Source organism: Rhipicephalus microplus, chromosome X (assembly GCF_043290135.1).
Source record: "Rhipicephalus microplus isolate Deutch F79 chromosome X, USDA_Rmic, whole genome shotgun sequence".
Taxonomy (NCBI): domain Eukaryota; kingdom Metazoa; phylum Arthropoda; class Arachnida; order Ixodida; family Ixodidae; genus Rhipicephalus; species Rhipicephalus microplus.
The window spans coordinates 47907316-47930830 of NC_134710.1; positions in this window are offsets into that span (position 1 = coordinate 47907316).

Sequence of the window (23515 nt, forward strand, 5' to 3'; positions counted from 1 at the left end):
TTAATTTGGGGGGAAAATTTGTAACCATAGCTTCTCGCAAGGTGCAGTGCTAGCAAATGGTATTTGTTACTGTATGTCATTTATTTTGGCCCATAATAAATAAAATTCACTGGCATAAATAAAGCTTCTAGTGCCAGCATTAGCCTACGCATTCCTGTCTGGTGCGTATTTAAACAAGGTATAAACATGTCAAGAATTTGGCAGATCCCACGCATGGTGAGAATCGATTTTATATGCTATGCAGCCAGCCAGTAGCTGCCTGCGCGGCCTTTGCCGCATTGAACCAAGCGCGTTACGAGGCGGATCAATGTTTTTGTGTAAATTGAGAAATACCACTCCATAATAATATTGCTTTGTCGGCGCCTAAGATACTTGAGTTATATGATAGAGCTTAATTTGGAAGTCAGACTCTCCCTCTCTCTCAATGTATGGTCGTACACACACACATATAGTAATGAGATCTAACAGACAGTAATGCCAAGGAATGTACTGTCTGTTAGATCATTACTGTCTGTTACATCTCATTAATATTGTGTTAAAACACGGAAAAACGAGCCCTTAGGTATACACTTCTTTCCCTTATTTCATTAAACGAGGGTCTCGTACTGGCAGACTTGGTGTCATTAGGTTGTATACGAGGGACTATTAATCAGCTGCCCGCTCATAATAAGTTCACGTGCTACGTGACGCCAAACATGCGCATAAAAGAGTGTTTCCACACTCGTCGCTTGGCTTATAGATGGCGCTGACTGTCACTCCTACTTCTAAATTCAACTATAAACCCAAAAAAGTGGGTGAAGGGAAGGCCGTTGTGGTAGCTCAGTGGTTAGAGCATCGAACGCGTTATTCGAAGGTCGTAGGTTCGATTCCTGCTCACGGTTGGTTATTTTTTCATCCACTTTTCTTATTTACGTTCCATTGGTTCTAATAACTTCCCCTGTACATTCCTTGGCATTACTGTCTGTTAGATCTCATTATTATTGTGTTAAAACAGGAAAAAACAAGCCCTTAGGTATACACTTCTTTCCCTTAATTTATATATATATATATATATATATATATATATATATATATATATATATATGTATATAAATTATATATATATATATATATATATATATATTATATTATATATATTATATATTATATATATATATATATAATATTTTATATTCTATTATTTTATATTTATATAAAAGAACTTTCCGTGGACAGGAATTGAACCTGCGACGTTCGAATTATGTGCTCGATGGCTCTACCAACTGAAGCTACCACGGTGGATGAGGAGATAGCAACCGTTGTTGTGACTCATATAGCGGCTTAATTTTCGCAATGTAGTGGTCTAAGTAAAAATTGTTGCATAGTATATGTTGTTGCATAGTATGGTTTGTGAGTAAAACATGCGGAAATTTTCAGAAGAGCAAGTTTTGTTTTAAGGGATAAAAACATTTTCCACCTGAACAACCAGAAGGCAGTATGAAGCTTGCCATTGCCTCACCTTCAATGTAGAAACAGTCAGCGCCAGGTTCCAGCAAAGGCTTTTTGGGAGTGAGTAATTTATGTCATACGACTAATTGTCACTTGTTTGAGTAATACTGCTACATGGAGCGTCAAAAAATGGCAGTAGTGCTAGTTTTATCGAACGGCATCTTCCTTCTCATGCAGTATTTAAGGGCAGAATTATGTCGACAGACTGCAGGACGGTATTGGGGTGGTGTCTTTGGCTTCTGACAATTATTTCACATCGTCATAACAATAATTAGCAACATAAATAAAGTATAGTTTACATAAGCTGCTTTTATGGTGTTTCAGATATGTGCGTGACCACTCACTACTGCTGTACACGACACAAATATTATGCCATGTAATATTTTTAAAGTTAAAATAACTTAATTGATATGCACACTGATACACTGATAATTTACCTGAACACCGAGATTCTCGAGCCGCCTTGAAGCTCCTGATTGGGTGTCGCGGTTAGTGTAAAGTTGCTGCGCAGCTGCACGAATATAGCGATTCAAACATCTCACAAGGCAAAAAGAGGAGTATGGCAATTCAGGGCAGCGTGTTAACGGCGTCGGGACCGATTCCGGGCCGTGGCGCCGCTTTTTGCTACGAAGGCGAATGCTAGAGGCTCCTGTACTTAACATTGAGGTGCACATGTAAGAACCACAGGTGGTCAAAAATTTCGGAGCCCTCTGCTACGGCGTCAATCATATCACGAGTTTCGGAAGTTAAACCCCAGCAATGATTAGTGGAGTGGCGTTTCCGTGCCACGCACAGTATAGTTTCGTTAGCCCGGCTACGCGACTGAGCTGATCGACTCGGTTTCTATGACTATCATGACTTCTTTCGGCTATACCTCGCGCACATCGCACTTAGAAGGTTCATTGAAAGAAAAACGAAAAAAAAAATCTAAGTGTTTCCTTAACATACTATGTTAATATGGCGCTTACAAAGCTCTTTATTAAGAACAACGAAAAATATTTATGCATTAAGATCATTAAACATAATAAATTAATAACAAGGTAGCGTCCCCGGTTAACGGAACACCAGCGAGTGGACTTGCGAGGCCCCTCGGTGGAATGCTGGGTGCCCTGCCTGAAACTCGAATCCAACTTTGAGACCCTGTCGGCGAAGGAGGTGAATCGAGAGTTCTTCCGTCGGTCTTCTTCCTCCGAATCTTCATCTTCTGCCTCACGGCTACTGTGGATGCCGTACGCTCATTCCGAATGCAACATTATGTTCGGCAAGGGACAGCCACAAGGACGTCGAACTTCCACGAGTTCCTGCATATGAAGGGTCGCGATCTATATTTAATAATCACTAATCATACGATTACAAGTAAATCGATGAAAATGAACACTTCATGAGCAAAAGAAAACGCGCGTAAAAGTGCTGCGGCCTGTGGGACAAGGCAGAAGTGTGAAGAAAACTTGAATATTATCTGCTCCTCAAACATTGCAGCGGACGAATGCATCCTCCAGACTCAGTGCTTTGATGAATTGACAGTCTTGTGTCATTTGTGAGTGACTAAAGTTAATGTAAATAATAATGTGCGCTGTTTATCTGCAAAAACTACGATATGGTTATGAAGAAGGCCATTCTCAAAAGCTCTCGAAATACACCATCTGCCGCTCTGACATCTCAGAGTACTTACTTTTCTATTATTCCGCCATAATCGAAATGAGACCACCAGTGCCGAAACCGTGACCTTCGAGTCGGAAATCGAGCGCTGTCAACACTGCACCACCACGGCGGGCGTAACTCACGTTAATTAAAAGGGACAACGAGGCTCACCTGCCGCGCAAGGGCTTCTTGCGTCTCCCACGTTGCCCTGGATGCTGTTCGCAGTGTGGAGAACTCCACGCAGCAAATCGCGTTGCGTCGTTTGCCCACGCCTTTCTCGGCCAGTGGACGTCTCGCTGAGCCATCGGTCGGATGCGCCTTCCTGTTTCCCATGCTGCACGCCACCTTGTCTGGATGCGTTCCCGTTACGAAAAAACGAGAGGCTTCAGTTGCAGTCTCCTGTTGCAGGCTGGCTTCGTCATGGCAGGCTGCGCTGATGACGCGCTTCCTGATTGGCTGTGCAGACGTTTGTTTTGTTTTGTTTCCCTGGGAGGTTGGCTCATACCCACTCAGGGGGATTGGCCAAGAAAGTGTAGTGCAGTTTTTCTGTGATCATTTTAACTATGTGCAATGAATTGGTATTATAATAAGACTAATGTAAAAATAAAAACAACATAAAAAGAGCAAACGAAAAAAAAAATCAAGTTGAGCAATTTTGAGATTTGAGGTGTTATGTTTACCACTCAGCTGCGTTTACTTCACTCTGCCCTTGAGAGTAATAAATATTTTTTTTTGATTGAAGATCACAAAGGTATACGCTTGGTTGCCTGAATATAATCGCAAACGGCATTGAAAGCATCCCTGTGGCAATGTCCCAAAGCTGAGGCGCCAAAGCTTAGCGCCGTTTCCGCCGTCAATCTAAGGCCTATTTTCCGAAATGGCATAACTAGTAACCTTTTTCTAAGTATCTCGTAGCGGCGACAATACAAAAAATAATGATCTAGTGATTCCATTTCTCCGCAGAATGCGCAGAGAGGTGATGTTGTCTGACCAGCTCTGTGTAGATACAGGTTTAGGGGGGGGGGACACGACATCGAAATTTAGTAATTAAGACTTCGAGCTTTCTGGACTGACTCCAGTGGGGTTGCCATGGAAACATGAGGTGGGTATAGTCTGTCCATGTAATTACTTTTTCTATCGTATCAGTGGAGATTGCTGATTTTCGATATCTTATAGCCGTGATATATTCTACATCTGGCAGTATGGACAAAACTGGCCCATAAAGTGCGGCTCGTGCTAAGGAATCGGCCAATTCATTTAATCTTAATCCACAGTGACCCGGAACCCATAGTAATCTCAGGAGTCTCAACTGCGGCGGTACTAATGTTTTGAATGTGCTTAGAATTCGAGAGTTCTCTGAAGCTGTCAGAGCTTCACAAACTGAAAGAGAATCCGTCATTATTATTGCATTGTTTTGATTTGATGGAAGTTTTCGAAGAGCTAAAATAATCGCCAAGAGCTCCGCTTCAAAAACTGGAGTAAAATCAGGCAGTCTCACTGAAAAGAACCAGTCAAGCAAATCAGAGGCAATGCCTACACCTACCTTTTGATTATTTACGGAAGCATCTGTGGCTATTATATTTTTAGTTTTTGCATGCTCCAAGTAATCTAATAATATGTTATTTAAAAATTTGAGGGATTGTGATTTGGCGTTTTGGGGGAATATATCGTCATACTCAATAAGAACATGACAATGCGAGTCATTAGTCTCAATTACAATTCTAATGTTCACATTTATACTTTGTAGATTTTTTTGTACAAACATTATCTGAGGTGTGTGAAACCGTGGCCAATGAGCAAGAAAGAAGGCGTCTGGGTTTGCGATAAAAGCATATTGAGATCTTCTTGCCGGTAAGCCATAAAATTTTAAAAATGCTTGTACGGTCAAAATTCGAAATCGACAAAGTAGTGTAGGCAGGCGCGCTTCCTGGTACAGTACGTTGATAGCCACAAATCTAGGGAGTCCCAGACACATTCGAAGTGCTTCTCGCTCCAAGAGAACTAGAGGTTTCGTTTTATAAGCAGGGCCACCCGAGAATAATATGCAGCCGAATTCCATGATGGGGCGCATGTACATCTTGTACAACGTTATCAAGGTGTGCCTCCGTAACCCATATTTCCGGTTACTTAGCTTGTGTAGTAAGCCTGAAGCCCGCTGTGCTTTGGTAGTTATATACTCTATGTGTGGACTCCAGTTAAGTTTGTCATTATAAATGATTCCCAAATATTTTATAGAGTCTACTTGCTGGATGGGTTCCTGTTTATATAGAATTGAAATTGAAATTGGTTCTGCAAGTGGAAACGCCATGAGCGCGCTTTTGTTGACATTTAACGATAACGAAATCGACTGCAACCAAATTTCTAACATGTTAATATATCTTTGTAATTTAAGTTGTAATGAGTAAATACCACAGTCAGCAGCAAAGAGTGCGATGTCATCAGCATAAATGTAGACAGTAACTTCTTGATCTGTTGGAATTGTGCTCATTAAAGCATTAAATAATATTGGAGATAAGACTGCTCCTTGGGGAACTCCGCGCGTTTGTTTAAATCTAGATGAGGAACATCCATCCTTGACGCATTAGAATTCTCTTGATTTTAAGAATTCTGCCACCCACTCAATAAAATATTGTGGGAAGTTCAATCTCTCTAGCGTATTTAACAATATGAAGTGCTCCAAACTGTCATACGCCTTGGCTATGTCAAGCGTTACTAAAGCAGCGTATTGCCTTCTTTTACGCGCGAGCTGTATTCGGCTCTCTAAATCAGCATGGGCACACCAAATTGAGAAATCACTACGAAAGCCGATTTGGTTCGGTTTTATTACTAAATTGTTTGCCATCCAGATACTTACTCGGCTATGTAGGACCCTCTCTACTAGTTTGACCATGTTAGATGTTAAAGAGATTGGTCTGATATTATCGACTGTTAATCCTCCACCCGGATTTTTTAGTATAGGAATCACCTTTGCTATCCTCCAATCCTGCGGCACCCATGAGTTTTTTAAGGAGTAGTTAATAACATTGGCGACGTCTCGAGGCGATAAATTGAACAGAATTTTAATCATGGGTACTGTGATTCCATCTGGGCCAGGAGATGCACAGGGTAAATGTTTAATCACGTTGGATACTTCAGTCTGTGTCACTTCTTCAAAGTCAGACTTTGTCGTAGACTTGTGCCAGTTGTTTGGCACTACTGAAGTGAATCTGCTTTCCAGACCTTTACCGATTGCTTCTAAGGTAGTGGTCATTTCTTGTGCCGACAGATTATCACAAGCTACATTAACTGGTGATGGCAAGATTTTCCGAGCTCTCATATATCGGAACAGTGCTTTCATATGTTTAGGCTTCGACAGGTATTCATAATGTCTTCTGTCATAATCTTGTTTAGCCTGAGTTACCGTTCTTTTAAAGCCCGCAGCAATGAATTTATAATCGGCCCAGTTTTGTGGGGATTGATTATGTAAGAGCTGTTCGGATGCACGCAGAGCGGTCTCGCGCTTCAGATGAGCCGTCGTTTTCGTCGTCTTCGCCTCTCGCAGACCTGATCGTCACCGAGACAAATTCATTATGCTTGTTCTAACTTTATAAATCTTTATTATACTCTGTTTCAAAAGTTCTCTTCAGCACTGCGTAGGCTACAGGCCCCTCAGCCGACAGGAAGGGTCCTTAGCCCCTCCACATGTATTCATACTTCTCTACCTGCTGTCAGTTATTCTTTCGCCAGATGACTCGTTGTATCCGCTTCCTCTGGCACAGTTGTTTCCATTAGCTACCTAGATTTTTAGAGAAATTTTGGAATGAGTGTGTGTATCGTGAACTTGGCACTCAATTAGTTTGTTTCTCATACAGCTGGGTGCGCGCAGTGACAATATATTTATTGAAGTTATATTAGTCAAAGGTAAACATGCCCGCAGTACTAGGTCATCAGGTGAAGTGTTATGCTTCTGAGCTCGAAGACACGGCTTCGATTCTCGACCATGAACGCCGCGATTCGGCAGGCGCAAAATGCGACTAATTACACACGTCATGTCATCGCAATTAAAATCGAGTTTCCCCCTAAACTCCGAATACGAATCAGATAACAAATAATCTCCAAATGTGTGCCCCTAGAATACATCATTTCATCATGCACACCAGTCGAAAGCGATCACGCATCGGACTATACCTGAAACATCATAAAAACAGCTAACGTAAGGTATACTAAGCTTATGTCATATATTATTAAGAGCATGTGTATTAATTATCAGAAGCGAAACACAACGCCCCAATACTGTCTTGAAGTCCGTCGGCTGCATTATAATTCTGCTTTTAGAGACTGAAAAGAGGTTAAATAACCTGCCTTTTAATGGTCCATGGAGGAAGATACCATTCCAAAAAACTAGCACTATAGCCCCATTTTGACGTTCTATACAGTAGTATTACTACATCGAGCCACAAGGAGCTGCGTGACATCGAAAAGTTCCCCGCTGCAACCCCCCGCTGACGTGCTGTGCAGTGAAAATGAGGCAATGGCAAGCTTCGTACTACCTTGTGGTTGTTCAAATGGAAAACTTTTTTCTCCCGTAAAACAAAATCTGCTCTCTTGAAACTTTCTGTATGTTTTACTCACAAACTATACTGTGCAACAATATATGTATGAGCCGCATTTTTCACTTAAAACGCTACATCGCGAAAATTAAGCCACTATATGAGTCAAAATGCTATTTCTCCCAACTTTGTCCCAATGTTCTGGCAATGCTACTGCTTCATTCCCTCCCGAAGTAGTTTAATCATTTAATATAGGAACATATACAATAGACATGTAAGTACATTACTCACAAAAATTTGTGCTTTTTATAAAAAAAGCGATAAACATGCGGCATTTTTCAAATTTTCGCCAAGGTGAAAATAAAGTTAAAAGAAGAATGAACGAAATATTATAGTCTTAAAAGTGAGAAAAACTCACTCTTTCCATTGAAAACGCGCTAGCTTTGACACGGACCACTAGGTGCGCTGGCTGTTATGTGTCCAGAAAAGCTGGATATGATGCTGAATACCTTTGTTAGGAACAAGAAGAAAGTTTGTTCGTTTAACATTTTTATACAAAATTACTACAGGAAAGTTGCCTTAAATGTACCTTGTTGGGTTCAGCCAGCCACTACTAGGAATACCCGCCGAAAACATGATCGATCCTCTGCACCCATATTTGCACGAAATAATGCTTACAAATACGGTTATTTTCCCAGAACAGTTGATGACTGGAATTCAATGCCTCATGAGATTCTTTCGGCTGACCATTTTGCTATATCGCTGGAAAGTTATTTACTTGGCGATTAGAGCGTTCAAATGTGTTGTAAATTCTGTTGCTGTTTCACAGACATGTGACCTCTGTTAGCGTAGAGATATATGTTTATTTTTTTTTGCTGGTACGAGTCACTTGATGTTTCTTATGCCCCTCCTGCCAGGCCCAAAATGCTGGTCTGCGGTATGTTTAAATAAATATTTGAAAGATATGTGGGGTTGACTAAATAAATAAATAAGTAAATATATATATATATATATATATATATATATATATATATATATATATATATATATATATATATATATATATATATATATATATATATATATATATATATATATATATATATATATATATATATATATATATATATATATATATAATTATTCAGCTCATCCTTCACCTCGCTCGCACCTCGGCAATCGTCAAAAATGCACAACTGTAGTCTGCTTTCGCTGCAAACAATCACGCGGAATGACACAGCTTCTCTATCACGCTTTGTGTGACTGTTAGGATTTGTTTACGAGAACCTTTGTTGAAGAGAACAAATGAATGGATGAATATAGATGACCCTAATTAGCGCTCCTTTTCATAAAAGCATTTTTTTGGGGGGAGGGGGAATTAACAAACAAAATCACGAAACAGATGCGGTCCACAAAAAAAAAAGCAGTAGCACAGTGATATCGAAAGTGAGCCATTTTCTAGGAGACCGTGGCCGCAATCGCTTTGGTCACACCTGCATTAGCATGTCTTTCATTTGCCAAAAAGAAACTATACTATCTTTTATACCAGTGTCGCATGGGTACTTCTGACCGGGATAAGTTAGTCCGGATAGGATTGTTTGGTCGCTATCGACGCGCAGATTATGATGAACTTTATCACAATCTGGTGTGAGCGCGATTATAAGCGACCGCGTAGCAGCACCTCATCCGAATCGAGCCTGATCCTAAACGGGTTTTATCGCGATGAAAATGTGATGCCGATATTATTTACAGCCTTGTCTGCTACATGACGACTTACCTTAGTGATTACTTTTTTCCGCGCCAGTGCTTTGTTTGTGTTTTCCTATTTGGCTTGCATAGATGCACGTTTGTGACACTACATACAGGCGTAGTTATGCAAATAAACCTAATGAGAAATTCAGTGCTTAAATGGCGTGTCGTACACGCCACAAGCGGACATGCCACAAGCGGAACTACATCAGATGCAAACGTACAGCATGTTATCATGTGGCAGAAAAACATCCGCATCGTAGAACTCCCCATAAAAGCTTCTATTTAATTAGCATGCCCCACTTATACGACCTTTGGAAGAAGCTAATCCTTCAATAAACGGTTGATTCAGTGTTCTGAATCTTATTTTCACCATTAAAAAAAAATTCAGCACTACTGTGGCGCGGAAGCTGCCGGAAATAACCTGATTCCATTGCATTCTTCAGCGCGCTCACGGGAGCATCGGCGAAAAATGACGCCGCGTGCCGCGCCTACGGCAAGCGGGCGAGGAGAATCGAAGAGGAAATGCTCGCGCGGAGGAGAGTGCTGTTACTTTCCTAGGATCAAGGGGTTTTAGGTGGGTGTAGGGTTCCTCGATGAGTGCATCCCCATCCGCCACTTACAGAGTTTGTAGCGTCAAATTGTGTGGATACTTAAACAACATGAGAGAAATACAGTTTTTTTTTTTTCATCGGGAGTGTGAAGGTCTTACGTTTTAGTATCTATAGCCTTCAGTTTTAAAGTGACATTAGCAGCTGGAGTTGTCCCCAGCAGAAAAATACCGTCGACGCAAGCCGCGTTAACACCTTCAATTAGCGCCTTTTTGGACTAGTCGCTAACTATTTATATAGGGTAAAGATGTGAAACACCCGCACCTAAGTCACATGATCTTACAATGTGTCTGTGTGATCTGTGCATTCCACAAAAGTGTAAAAACAACTTGCCGTTTGCCAGCTGGCTCCGTGCGTCCGTACGTCCATTCATACGTCCGTCCGTCCAGCATATCCACGGAGCACAGCATAGCACGGACGGAAGAACGCTTCGTTCCACTCGTAATCATTCATGATGAAGGGGGCAAAGCGTACATCCATCCATCCCTTCTTGCTTACGTCCGTCCGTGCATCTGTCTGCCTGTCCGTCCGTCCGTCTGTCACTCACACTAGCGCCACATGCTGAGTGAGTCATACAACTAGGTGGTTACAAACCGGTCACAGACATGCTACACGAATCCACGGCTTTAGAAGCTTCGCATCTAAAAATGTGATTGCTACCATACTTCAATATATTGTTTTTGAATTATTCAGTGGCTAATTTGGGTGCACGTTAAAGAACCCCAGGTGGCCGAAATTTCCGGAGCCCTCCACTACAGCGTCTCTCATAATCATATGGTGGTTTTAATTGGGACGTTAAACACCACATATCAGATATCATATAATTATTCAGTGGCTACTTCATTTACAGACCACGCCCTGCAACACACAGAGTATTGTACATTGTTTTCATCTGTTATACCTTACTGCAAATAGCAGATTGGCAAAAATTTGTTGAAAGCATATCATGCTATTCGGTAATCTACATGTGGCTATGACATTAAATCATAACTCGCACGCAGATACTGACTGTCAAATCAAGTTTAGCGTGTTTTCTATAGGAATATATTGTAAATAAGAAATTTTAGAGCGTTCATTGATTTCAATAAAATCAAGCAATCACATGGTTTTACAACAATGAGCAAGCAAATTGCATTTATTATACAGCAATTTCGGATGCTACAGCTTTATTTTGGCGATAACTTTATTATACTTCATAAACAAGCGTTATAACTCACTGCAAGTTAACCGCAGCGCATGTCTTGCTTCCACTTCCACTGGTTCTCGTTATTCCGAGCTGGAGCAGGTGAATGTGCAGCTTTACTCGCGCATAACTTGATATCAACATTTTTTCCAGAGAACCCTTCTATTGCTGGCATGCCTGGACGCTGCACTTCACCCTTTTGATTGAATATTCAGTTACAGCTTTGAGAGGGGGCATCAGGGTGAACAGGTTGTCTGCTCAGGATGTGATTCTTTTCAAGTCCTCTTCACAAGATATGAGAGAGCTCATAACCTCACTGCTGGGATAACACAAGTTCACTGCTGGGATAACACACTGAACACACTTGTTCAGTGCAGTTAAATATGCGTGTTCACGACTCGCCGAGCCCTTCACTGTAGTCATGCACTGCCCACAATCCGTTTTCTTCAACATTCCTTACACAAGAAATCTACCTATATGGTGCGAAATGCGGCATTCTATTGAAGTCAACGCTTCAATGAAAAGATTTTCCCCATTATCAATTTCCTCTTCAGCATCTCTACGACACTTTATTTTCCCTTGGGAAATCATGTCAACCAGGTACTGTGAGTCATCATTTTAATAACTAAAGTTCACAGGCATGTGCAAAAACTGGCTGACGCATACAAGCTTGAGAGCGCAAGTCATGTCGTACTCGTTAGGAACGGGTGCACGGACGGACGCACAGACGGACCGACGCGCGGACGAACGCAGGGACGGACGGAAGGACGGACGCACGTTAGCACGGACGGACTGATGGACACTTCGCCCCACTCACAATGATTTACTCCGTGGATATGCTGTAACACCGTTTTAAGTGACATACAATGCAATACAGCTCGCTATTACGACTCCGACGACTAGGACGACACGCGACATACGACCCACGGCCTGAAGTGCTTTGCCCCTAAAAGAAATAGTTGAAAGCGCCGGCAGCAACAAGCGCACAACGTAGGCGCACATCTTCGCGCAATTGCAGCTTGTGTACAAGAAGCGATTGAGAACAACACATTTTGTGCGATCCAAAATGAACGTATTGAATACGCATGTACCCAGCATGCAAATGAACGTGTATTGCACCCGGTGCACCGGTGATCGCAATCAAGCCCGATCGAAATCAAATTTCTCAACAGTGATTGACGCCGTTCTGCAGCTGGCGTAAGAGAGTCAATCACATCAAGCAATCCCGGCTGCGGCGGCTGCATTTCCGATGGAGGCGGAAATGTCGTAGGCCCGTGTGCTCAGATTTGGGTACACGTTAAAGAACCCCAGGTGGTCGAAATTTCCGGAGCCCTCCACTACGGCGTCTCTCATAATCGTATGGTGGTTTTGGGACGTTAAACCCTACAAATCAATCAATCACATCAAGCTTTATCGTGATTGAAAGTGCCCGTGTGATAGCGCTTTAAGTTACAAGTATAACTCTCGATATGCTGAAATGACATTAATTACGCAGCACAAACACGAACGGTACGCGGGTTGCCACTTCTCACGCTTGATCTTTACAAGCCACAAGAGTCGCCTTTTAGGATCTTTCGGGAATCTGAACATTCTGTAGCAATTTTGTTAGTGGTTTGTGCACTGTGGCACGCAACACCCAGGCATTTTGCCCGAGCAAACGCCGCGCACGTGTCTCACTCAACCAGCCGTGATGACACGGGGGGAGCCGAATGGCGGCCGCCGATCGGAAGGCGGCACTCGCCCCTTCAAAGAGTGTCTCCACCCTCCAAGTGGGCGCGCGCATCGAGGAACCCTAGGTGGGTGTAGAGCGCGCATTGAGGCACCCTAGGTGGGTGGCAGAAACATGCAGAGGGGCAGAAAAAAAGGCAAAATGGTTAAAGATTGAGGAGCAGTTAAACAATGAACAGATATGTGTTTGTGTTTACAGAAACACACCTTAGAGACTTGGAAGAGCCACCACAGATTCTGAATTATATTTAGGAAGACTGCAACAGGAAAGGAAAGATGGGAATGTTGGAATGATATTTCGTAGCAAAGCCAAATGGAACAGAGTGAAGCAAACGTTTTCAGAGCACCTGTGGGTTTCGGACACAGTAGGGGGAAAGAAAACATGGCTGTTTGTAGCTCAGTTGTGGATGGAGAATAACTGCAAGGAAAAGAATTTGAAGATAGTGAATTGCAGACGCACCGATATCAGAGAATTTTGGCAGGGAGCCGAATTAATCCTTCTAGGGGACATGAATGCTCACATAGAGGACCTTGACAGACATTCAGACATCAATGACAGGTTATTGCTAGAACTCTGCGAGCAACATAATCTTGGATAGTCAACGCGGGGTCCAAGTGTGAAAATCAGATTACGTGGGAAGTCGGGCACAGGTAATCGAACATTGATTATTGTCTTAAGACAGAGAGAATCTATAAACTTAGAGAAATGAGAATAGACGAGGGAGGTAATAACAGCTTGGGTAGTCAGCATACACGCATAACACTAGAAATATAGAGTATAAAATGAAAATAAGAACATAGAGTCAAAGTTTGGAAGCTCGTATTTAAATGACACACAAATAACAAATATAGCTGCAAGAGTGTGGGACGAAGTAGACAAACTACCAGGCAAACACTGCGAGTGTAGTGAGCTGTTGAATGTAGTAACAAGGAAGATGGAAAGACAGAAGAAAACGATTTGCTGGAAAGGAAAGAGAAAGCCTAAAAGTTGGTGGAACAGAGATATCCGGGAAGCGATCGAGAAGAGATGTGAGGCATCACGGGAGCACAGACAGGCAAAAGGGAGAAGCGGCCACAGGATGAAGTCAACCAAACATTGAATATATATATATATATATATATATATATATATATATATATATATATATATATATATATATATATATATATATATATATATATATATATTATGAGACGACGTCCGGTACGGCAGTAAACAGGTTATATTTTCAATCCAGACTCACGAACCAAAAGCGGCCCAGCCCGCGTGACAGACGATGATGATCACCACCATGGTTTTGTCATACAGATGAAAATGAAGTATTTAGTCAGCACTCACACTATTCCCCCCCTCTTCGCGAAAGAGGGCAGCAAGTTAGAAAGGGTTGGAATGCCGAATATAATATGGTTTTAGTCGAGAGACGTGGGCGGTCTCAGTGTTGCGGTGACGACGATCAGGAGCCGTGTTGACAGGAGTGACGCGATAGTCGACGTCGGATGTTCGTTTCAAGATAGTGTATGAACCGATATGAGTGAAGGAATTTTGAGCAGAGCCCAGGTGCACGAACAGGTGTCCATAGAAGGACTTCGTCGCCTGGGCGGAACAGAACAACTCGACGCTTTACACAAATGACGATTTTTCTCTTGTTCTGAATGGTAGCAGTGTTGGCGCGGGCAAGTTAACGGCAGCGGGCGATGCGAGCGGTGAACTTTTCCGGGAGAGATGAAGATGCAACAGAAGGTGTGGACAAAAAGGTGGTGTCCAGAACAGAAGTCGGTGCACGGCCATACACGAGGCAAAATGAGCTGTAATTTGTCGTTCGTTGTATGGTGGTATTTTATGCGAACGTGACGAAAGGTATTATAGTGTCCCAGTTTTTGTGATCTGGTTGAACGTACATGGAGATCATGTCGGACAAAGTTCTGTGAAAACGCTCGCTCAGACCATTGGTTTCTGGATGATACGCTGACGTGGTCTTGTGGATGGTGTTAAAGGCTTGGAGGACTTCAGCAAGGACATGCGAAAGAAATGTCTTGCCACGGTCACTAAGAAACATACGCGGGGCGCAATGTTGTAAAATAATGGTGCGAAGGACAAAATCGGCGACTTCCGAAGTAGCATCAGACGGAACAGCTGCCGTCTCCGCGTAGCGAGTAAGGTGGTCCACGGCAGTAACAATCCAACGGTGACCAGTGGGCGTGAGTGAAAGAGGTCCGTATAAGTCTATGCCCATGAATTCAAAGAGAGTGGACAGGCATGATAGTGGCTGCAATGGCTCCGCGGGAAGAGACGTGGTAAGTTTTTGGTGCTGGCATGTCGCGCAGGCAGCGACGTACTTAGCTACAGAAGTGGAGAGGCCAGGCTAAAAGCAGCGAGTCTTGAGGTGGTCGCAAGTCTTGTGGAACCTTAAGTGGCCAACTTCCAGACGAAGTTAGCGAGGAATGACGGGAACCCATTGCTTACAGAGAGGATGGTAAATTTGCCGACATAATGTTCCATCTTGAAGCTTGAGACAGGCAAGTTGTCGTCTTAGGCGGCTGTTTCGAAAGGGTGGTGTCACTAAAGAAGGAAAGCACCGATGCCAAGTCCACTTGCGTCAGTGTGTAGCACAGTAGGTGCTGCAGGCTCGAAATGGCGAAGCCCTGGCCATGATGTGAGGCATCGCTTGAGACTGTGAAAAGCGGCTTCGCAGTCATCCGACCAGACAAAGGGTGCACTCGTCGTCAGTAGTTTGTGCAGAGGAGCCACAATAGTAGCGAAATTACGTACAAAGCGGCGGAAGTACGACGCCAAGCCAAGGAAGCTGTGGAGGTCTTTTGGGTGTGGTTGGTGTAGGAAAGTTCAGTACCACGGAAACCTTGTCGGGATCGGGCTCAACACCATGTTTACTGACGACGTGACCTAATACCTTGATGCTATGACTGGCAAACCAACACTTCTTAGCGTTGAGCTGGAGACCAGCTTTAGCTAAACGCGTGATGACTTCGTCTAGCCGTTCCAAGTGCTGTGAGAAGCTGGACGAAAAGATGACAATGTCGTCCAGGTAGCAAAGGCAGGTCTTTCATTTTAATAAACGCAGTATCGTGTTTGTCATTCATTTCAATGTGGCTGGGGTGTTGCATAGGCCAAAAGGCATCACATTAAATTCAAAGAGCTCATCTGGCGTAGCAAACGCAGTCGTCTCTTTATCGGACTTGTGCATCGAAATCTGCCTATAACCAGAACGCAAGAAGAGACTTGAAAAGTACTTGGCACTTTGTAAAGTATCAAGAGCGTCGTCAATGGGAGGCATTGGGTAGACGTCCTTACGAGTAATTTTGTTGAGTGTTCTGTAATCAATGCAAAACCATAACGAGCCATCCTTTTTTTTACAAACAGAACAGGAGAAGACCATGGGCTGGTCAAAGGCCTGATGACGTTGCGCGCGAGCATGTCGTTGACTTGTTCTTCTATGAGCTTGCGTTCAGAAGCTGACACACGGTACGGGCGGCGCCGAATGACACAAAATACGAGAATGTCGATACGATGAGCAGCCACTGTTGTTTGACCCAGACCTTCGAAAAAAAAACGTCAAATCAAGTTTTGTACTTCATTAATAAAGCTAGCAAGGCATCAGTTTGTGTTAGGTTGAGAAGTTTACACCAAGTGGCGTTGAGAGCAGAAGATGAATCTTCCGCTGGCATACATTTTGAGAATGACCAAACAGATGAACCAGTGACGACACAAACAGGTGTTTCGATAATGTTGGCAACAGTGGTCCTCTCTGGCAGCAGTAGTGGTTTTGGCGTCGTGTTACAGGCGGTGATACCTGCATAACCACGTGAGAACCGCAGTAAACAAGATGCGATAGCGATCCCCCGAAAAATGCAGTGCTGGCAATGAACAACCCCTGCGTCATCATCTAGAATGTCTCGTGACTTGATCATAAGAACACGTTCTTGTCCGGGGGACAGGAGAAAATCCGCAGCTGTGACAAGGTTGGGCGACGAAATGCCGGCAGTAGAAGAAAGCTCAGTGTCTGTAATACGAATGAGGGGCTGACCACACGAAATTACAGCAAACGCAGCTGACAAGAAGTCCCAGCCGGAGATTGTCTGATGAACGCACGAAGGCAGCACAGCCAACTGTATGTGATAGCGGATTCCATCGATGAGAACGCGAGCAGTACACTGTACGGTCGGGCAAATCAGACTGCCATGAGCGCCGCATAACATGGGACCAACATAAGGAGTTTGCACTTTACGCAGGCGAAAAAAACAAAAACAATTCACGATCGATAACCGAAATAGTGGCTCTAGTGTCTCAAAAATGCCTTCCTCACAAACAGGCACTAAATTAGTTGGACGAGATGGAGGAGTTGTAATGTTTCGACAATAAGCAGTTTACACTCCAAAAACTGCACGCTCTAGTTTTGAGAGTGGCTGTCCAAAGAGATCGGCGTGAGACACAGGGTTGATGACGTATGCCAAAACACTGACGGGGAACGGCGGCGAGATGAACGAGAAGGACGAGGCCCGGCTTGAGACCGTGGAGGGGAGGGCGACTGACGGGAGGTGGACGGATACGGTGTGGGATCGTACGCATTAGGTCTCGGGGCAAAGTCTCTTTTGTAAGCTGAATAACCCCGTCATTCATCCTGCTGGCGGTGGAGGCAAAAACGGGATAAAGTGTCCTCGTTTTTTAATGGCTGGGGATTTCAACTTGCCCTCCATTAAGTGGTCGAAAAAGCTGACTGCCAATGTAATTGATAGCCCTCTGTATGACATTATGCTTTCTTGCGACTTGCAACAAGTGGTACTTGAAAACACGCGCGTAATTGGTAATCATGGTTCGATATTAGATCTTGTATTTCTTAACAGAGATATTCCGTCGTACGACGTAGCCATTGAAGAGGGTATATCAGACCACAAGCTAGTACTGGTGACTTGTAAACTTGCTGATAGTGCGCAACACCCCAAAACAGTTACAAAAACCGTAAAAGATACGGCGAAGGCTGATGATCAGTCTATTCTTGATGTATTATGGCAGCTTGTAGACCAGGAACCCCGCAGTGATGTCATTTCTTTGTGGCTATCCTTTAAGCATGCTGTACTGCACTGTTTAGAATCTTTTGTTCCTGACCGCCACGTTAAAACAAGGAGGGCTAATCCCTGGGTAACCCACGACATTGTACACATTAAGCGAAAACTAAAGCGCGCCAAAAAGAAATCAAACAGAAATCCCGATGGTACTCAACAAATTCAAGCTGAACTTTCTTGCGCACTAACAGCATCCCGAGATAAATATTTTTCATCGACCTTACCGAGTTTCTTAAAGAATAATCCGGAAAAATTTTGGCAATACTTGGGAAATAAGGCTCCAACTTTAGAAAAATTAAGGGAGAATGACTTAGTAGTTACTGACTTAACAGAAATTTCCAACATTATGAATGATTATCTTCATTCCGTGTTTTCTTCAAAAGATACTACAACTCTCGAACTTGTTCCATCCTTGCCTGATTCGGATTTTATCAGCTTTGAGGGTGTGTTGTCACTGTTACTTGGCGTAAAAGAAAAATCCTCTGGTGGCCCTGACGGCATACCGAATTCTTTCTTGCGTCGATACGCTGAACCAATATCGCATATTTTAACCACTGTTTTCTCTGAATCACTCAAAACGGCAACGTTACCAGATGACTGGCGTCTCGCCAGGGTTGTAGCTGTGCATAAGAAAGGTGATCGCCTGCTGAAGGAAAACTACCGCCCAATTTCCCTAACGTCTACATGCTGCAAGGTACTTGAACACATTATTGCTCACTTTATTACCGATTTTCTTGAAAATAATAACCTGTTGTCTCCAGCCCAGCATGGCTTTCGGAAAAAAATTATCAACGTGCACGCAGCTAGTTGCAACAGTTCATGATATCGCACAAATACTTGATTTTTCAGGCCAGGTTGATTTAATTTTTTTAGACTTTAGCAAGGCATTTGACCGCGTTCCCCATGGCAAACTTCTCATAAAGCTCCGGAACCTGAATGTTCCATCTTTCATCATAAGTTGGATAGAGGCTTATCTTTCAAACCGCGCTCAGTACGTTGACGTGGGGGGACATATTTCTAACACGTTACCGGTATTATCAGGTGTCCCACAGGGAAGTGTTTTAGGGCCGATTCTTTTTCTTATATACATAAATGATATAGCTGACATGGTTGAGTCTAACATTAGTATCCGATTGTTCGCTGACGACTGCGTAGTATATAAAAAAGTGACATGCCAACAAGATCAGGTTGATCTAAGTCTTGCATTAACACAAGTTAGTGAGTGGTGTACTCGGTCGTCAATGACATTATACTCTGACAAAACGGTACTCCTACGTGTGACAAGAAAAAAACAGCCATTCACGTTTACCTACAACGTCCAAGGAACACCAGTACGTGAAGTAAATGAATATAAATACCTAGGAGTAACCATTACAAACACACTTTCTTGGTCCGCACATATAACAAATGTCTCCGCATCAGCTTCTCGTAAGCTTGGTTTTCTGAGGCACAAACTGAAAAAAGCCCCTCTGAAATTAAAAATGCTCGCGTACAAAGCGTATATTTTGCCTAAACTTGAATATGCATCAGTGGTTTGGGACCCTTTCTACAAAAAAGACATTCAAAAACTTGAAATGGTTCAAAGACGCGCTGTACGTTTTATTTTTTCTAAGTTTAAATCATCTGATTCTCCGACAAAACTAATGAAAGACAACGATATTCCTGTGCTTGAAGATCGCCGCAGAATCGCACGCCTGAAATTCTTGCATTCCATTTATAATGGTAAGCTGAATATTCCTGCCCATAAATACATACAACCATTCTCTCCTCGCGCATCTAGGCATCGTCATATGCATAACCTGCTCCCATACACCACGCGGACTAACACCTTTAAAAATTCTTTCTTTCCCCGAACAATTATTCAGTGGAATAGCCTACCACCTGATGTCATTTCATCTGATGACTTCGAGAAAGCGTTGCTCGGAGCATCTCAACCGTGACATAAGCACACCTTCTCTGTACTGCTAGTGCTTAATATAATGTTTATACTTGTATTCATGCAATATCACTTTTTCGGATTGTTGGCGCTCAGTACTTGTAATAGTTGACACGTTTCCATGTGTATAAATTTGTCTGTACGTATGTGTATATTCTTTTTTTGTGTGCTTTAAGACATCACTCTATTTTCGCCATTTTTATTATTTATTTTTATATGGTCTGTTATATTTTTTCTTAAATTCATTGTATCATCCATTTTGTATTCTTGCAAATTTGATTATTCCTTTAATTTTTTTTCTCGATGTTTGCATATTTGTTTATTGTAATGTTCCCCACCTGCTTGGTCTTCAGTGACCGCAGTATTTTCTAAATAAATAAATAAAATAAATAAATAAAAATATATGAACCCTAATGCCACAGTAGAAGCAGACGGGGCGCGGAGGACGCCATGTACAATAGTGGGGTGGCCTTGGCGCCTGCGTTGCCATCGCAGCCGAATGGTCGCATCCAACGTCCACAGGTATGATTAGAACTGGTGCAGGGGCCTGTGATGCAACTTCTGCGTACGAAGGCGCACAAAAGGGCACAGCAGACGGGGCATGTGCAGTGCTTGTCATCGATGCCAGCTCGTCCTTAATTATCTCACGCAGGTTGGCAGGAGGAGTGCGGACAGACGCAATGGTTGGGTTGCCCGGAACAATGCTATGGAGTTTCTCTCTCACAATTTTGCGAATAAGGGCTCGCAATTCAAGCTCTCCAGTAAAGTAAGCATCGCAGGAGGCGTGTGGAAGGTGCATAGAATGAAGCGTGCCCAGGCGTTGGCATGAGGTGACGACATCCGGGACTGTAGTTGAATTTTGGATAACGAGCGCATTAGAGGCCACAGAGTTGATGCCTTTCAGTAGGTGTCGGATGCGATCGGCCTCCGTCATGTCATTTTGGGCTCGGCGACAGAGAGCCAGAACATCTGCAATGTAGGACGTATATGATTCGTCGTCCCCCTGGATGCGGGGGGCGAGCTTCTGTTTCGCTACCGCACAGCAGCCTGCAGACGTGCCAAATATCTGACGGAGATGTCCCGTGAAGGCCGGCCAATTGGAGAAGTCGCTTTTGTGGTAGTAGTACAAGGTTTCAGCTACCTAATTGAGGCAAAAAGGGACGTAGTGTAGTTTGTGCGTCTCGTGCCAATAATTACAAACGCTGGTTCGGTCATAACTGTCCAGCCATTCTCCGAAGTCTTCGCCACGAAGGCCGGAAAATACCGGAGGGTCTCGGTGAGAGGTACTCGTGGTGTAGTGAAGCCTAAGTGGCTGAGAAAAAGTGGTTGCAGCAGCCGACGTGTTGGGTTCTGCCATCGCTGTTTTTTTGAGGGCGCAGGCGTCGACGAGACCGGAGCTTCAGGGGTGACCGGCAGAGCAGAAGGACATGGGAACGAAAGCACGCTTCACCACTTATGAGACAACGTCCGGTACGGTAGTAAAACTTCATAGTTTACAGGAGATGATTGTCGCACCACACGGTAGGAGCTCTGGTATTTCGACTAAAGCTTTGGGGAAAGACTGGTAGGGGTAGACGGCAGCCAGAGCCAAACCAACATTCCTGGGTTATAGTGGACACTAGACGCACAGGCATCATGGTCAGTTTTCCGGCGCCATTGGTCTCACGCAGTAAACGAGCGAGCGAGTTGACGACACTCTTCGGCATAAGCAGCTGCTTCGGAAACAGGCGTCGCTTCGGAAACATTAGGTATGTAAGGAAGAATGGTGTCCATGGAGCATGATGGTTTGCGTCCGTACAAGAGGGAGAAAGGAGAGAAGCCGTTGGTTGTTTGTGGCGCAGAGTTGTACGCGTACGTGACAAAAGGGAGCACTTGGTCCCAATTAGTGTGGTCGTCAGACGCGTACATGGCAAGCATATCTCCAAGTGTACGATTAAAATGTTTTGTCATGCCATTGGTTTGAGGAGGGTATGCCGAGGTTTTCCGATGAACAATGTGACATTCCTTGAGCAGCTCGTCAACGGCGTTCGAGAGAAACACGCATCCATGGTCACTCAGTAATTCACGAGGTGTACCATATGTCGCAATATGAGATGGTGAAGAAGAAAGGAAGCAACGTCTTTTGCAGTGGTAGCAGGAAGCGCAGATATTTCAGCGTAGCGTGTCAAATGTTCGACAGCGACAATAATCCACCGGTTGCCTCGAAAAGTGTTTGGTAGAGGACCATAAATATCAATTCCGACGCGGTCGAATGGTCTCGCTGGGCAGGTTAAGAGTTGCAAAGGGCCAGCAGTGTTGTGAAAAGGCGTCTTGCGGCGTTGACACATGGTGCATCACCGAACGTACTGGCGAACGTGCCGATACATGCCGCGCCATTAGTATCTTAGACGAAAGCGAGAGTCACCCCCATATTCACAAACGCTCCTCGACTCGACTTTCACCCTTCACTTGACAGAGTTGAGCACTGCACTGCCGCTCGGCTGAAAATGGCCCTGCACTACTCAAGAATCGCAGCATATTATCGCTGATGAGCAGTGACTTGTCGTGACTAGAGACGGCGCTCCCATCGGCTTTCTCAAGTGAAGGTGGAGCGTTGAGCGAAGGGACGTTATAGAATACGGGGGTAAGTCTTGAATACTCCAGCGTGGCCACACTGGGGGTCATCGTGAAAGGCAACGCAGATGTCCGAGCGCAAATGACGAGGGATGACAAGAAGCCACCTACGGCTATCCGTCACGTAATTGCGGCGATACAACAAGCCTTCACGGACTGCAAAGTGCCTTTGCTTGACGAGAGAGGGAGCGTGAAGCCGATTCTGACGAACTGTTAGAGAGGACGTCGAGCAGAGAATTGATCCAGGGATCCTTGCGCTGCTCGGATGGCATGTCGGTGATGCTCAACGATGACGAATCGCAGATGGAAGTTGGTAAGCAGGCAAGGTCATGAGGCAGCGGAGAACGAGATAGGGCATCGGCGTCTGAATGTCTGCGTCATGAGCGAGAAATAACACGGATGTCGTATTCCTGAAGGCGTAAAGCCCGACGAGCGAGGCGGCTCGTAGGGTATTTCATGCACGCTAGCCAGCATAAGGCATAGTGATCTGTGACAACATCAAACTGGCGTCCGTAAAGGTAAGTGCAAAGTTTTCTTATAGCCCAAATGATAGCCAAGCGCTCCTTTTCAATGACGGAATAGTTGGACTCTGCCTTCGTTAGGGTACGGCTGGCATAGGCGACAATGTACTTGTCGCAGACATCCTTGCGTTGAGCGAGAATGGCACCGACGCCGACACCCCTAGCATCCGTGTGAATTTCAGTAGGTGCATTGGGATGGAAGTGGCGGAGAACTGGCGGAGACGTGAGTAGCCGGCGCAGCACCGTGAATGCGTCATCGCAGTGGGAATTCCAGCCGGAGAGGTCCGCGCTTCCGGAAAGAAGCTGAGTCAGGGGGCAATTATAGAGGCGAAATTGCGAATGAAACGCCGAAAATACGAGCACAAGCCTATGAAACTACGGAGCTCCTTTAGGGTAGTAGGCTTGGGGTACTCGGCAACGGCACGCAGTTTGGCAGG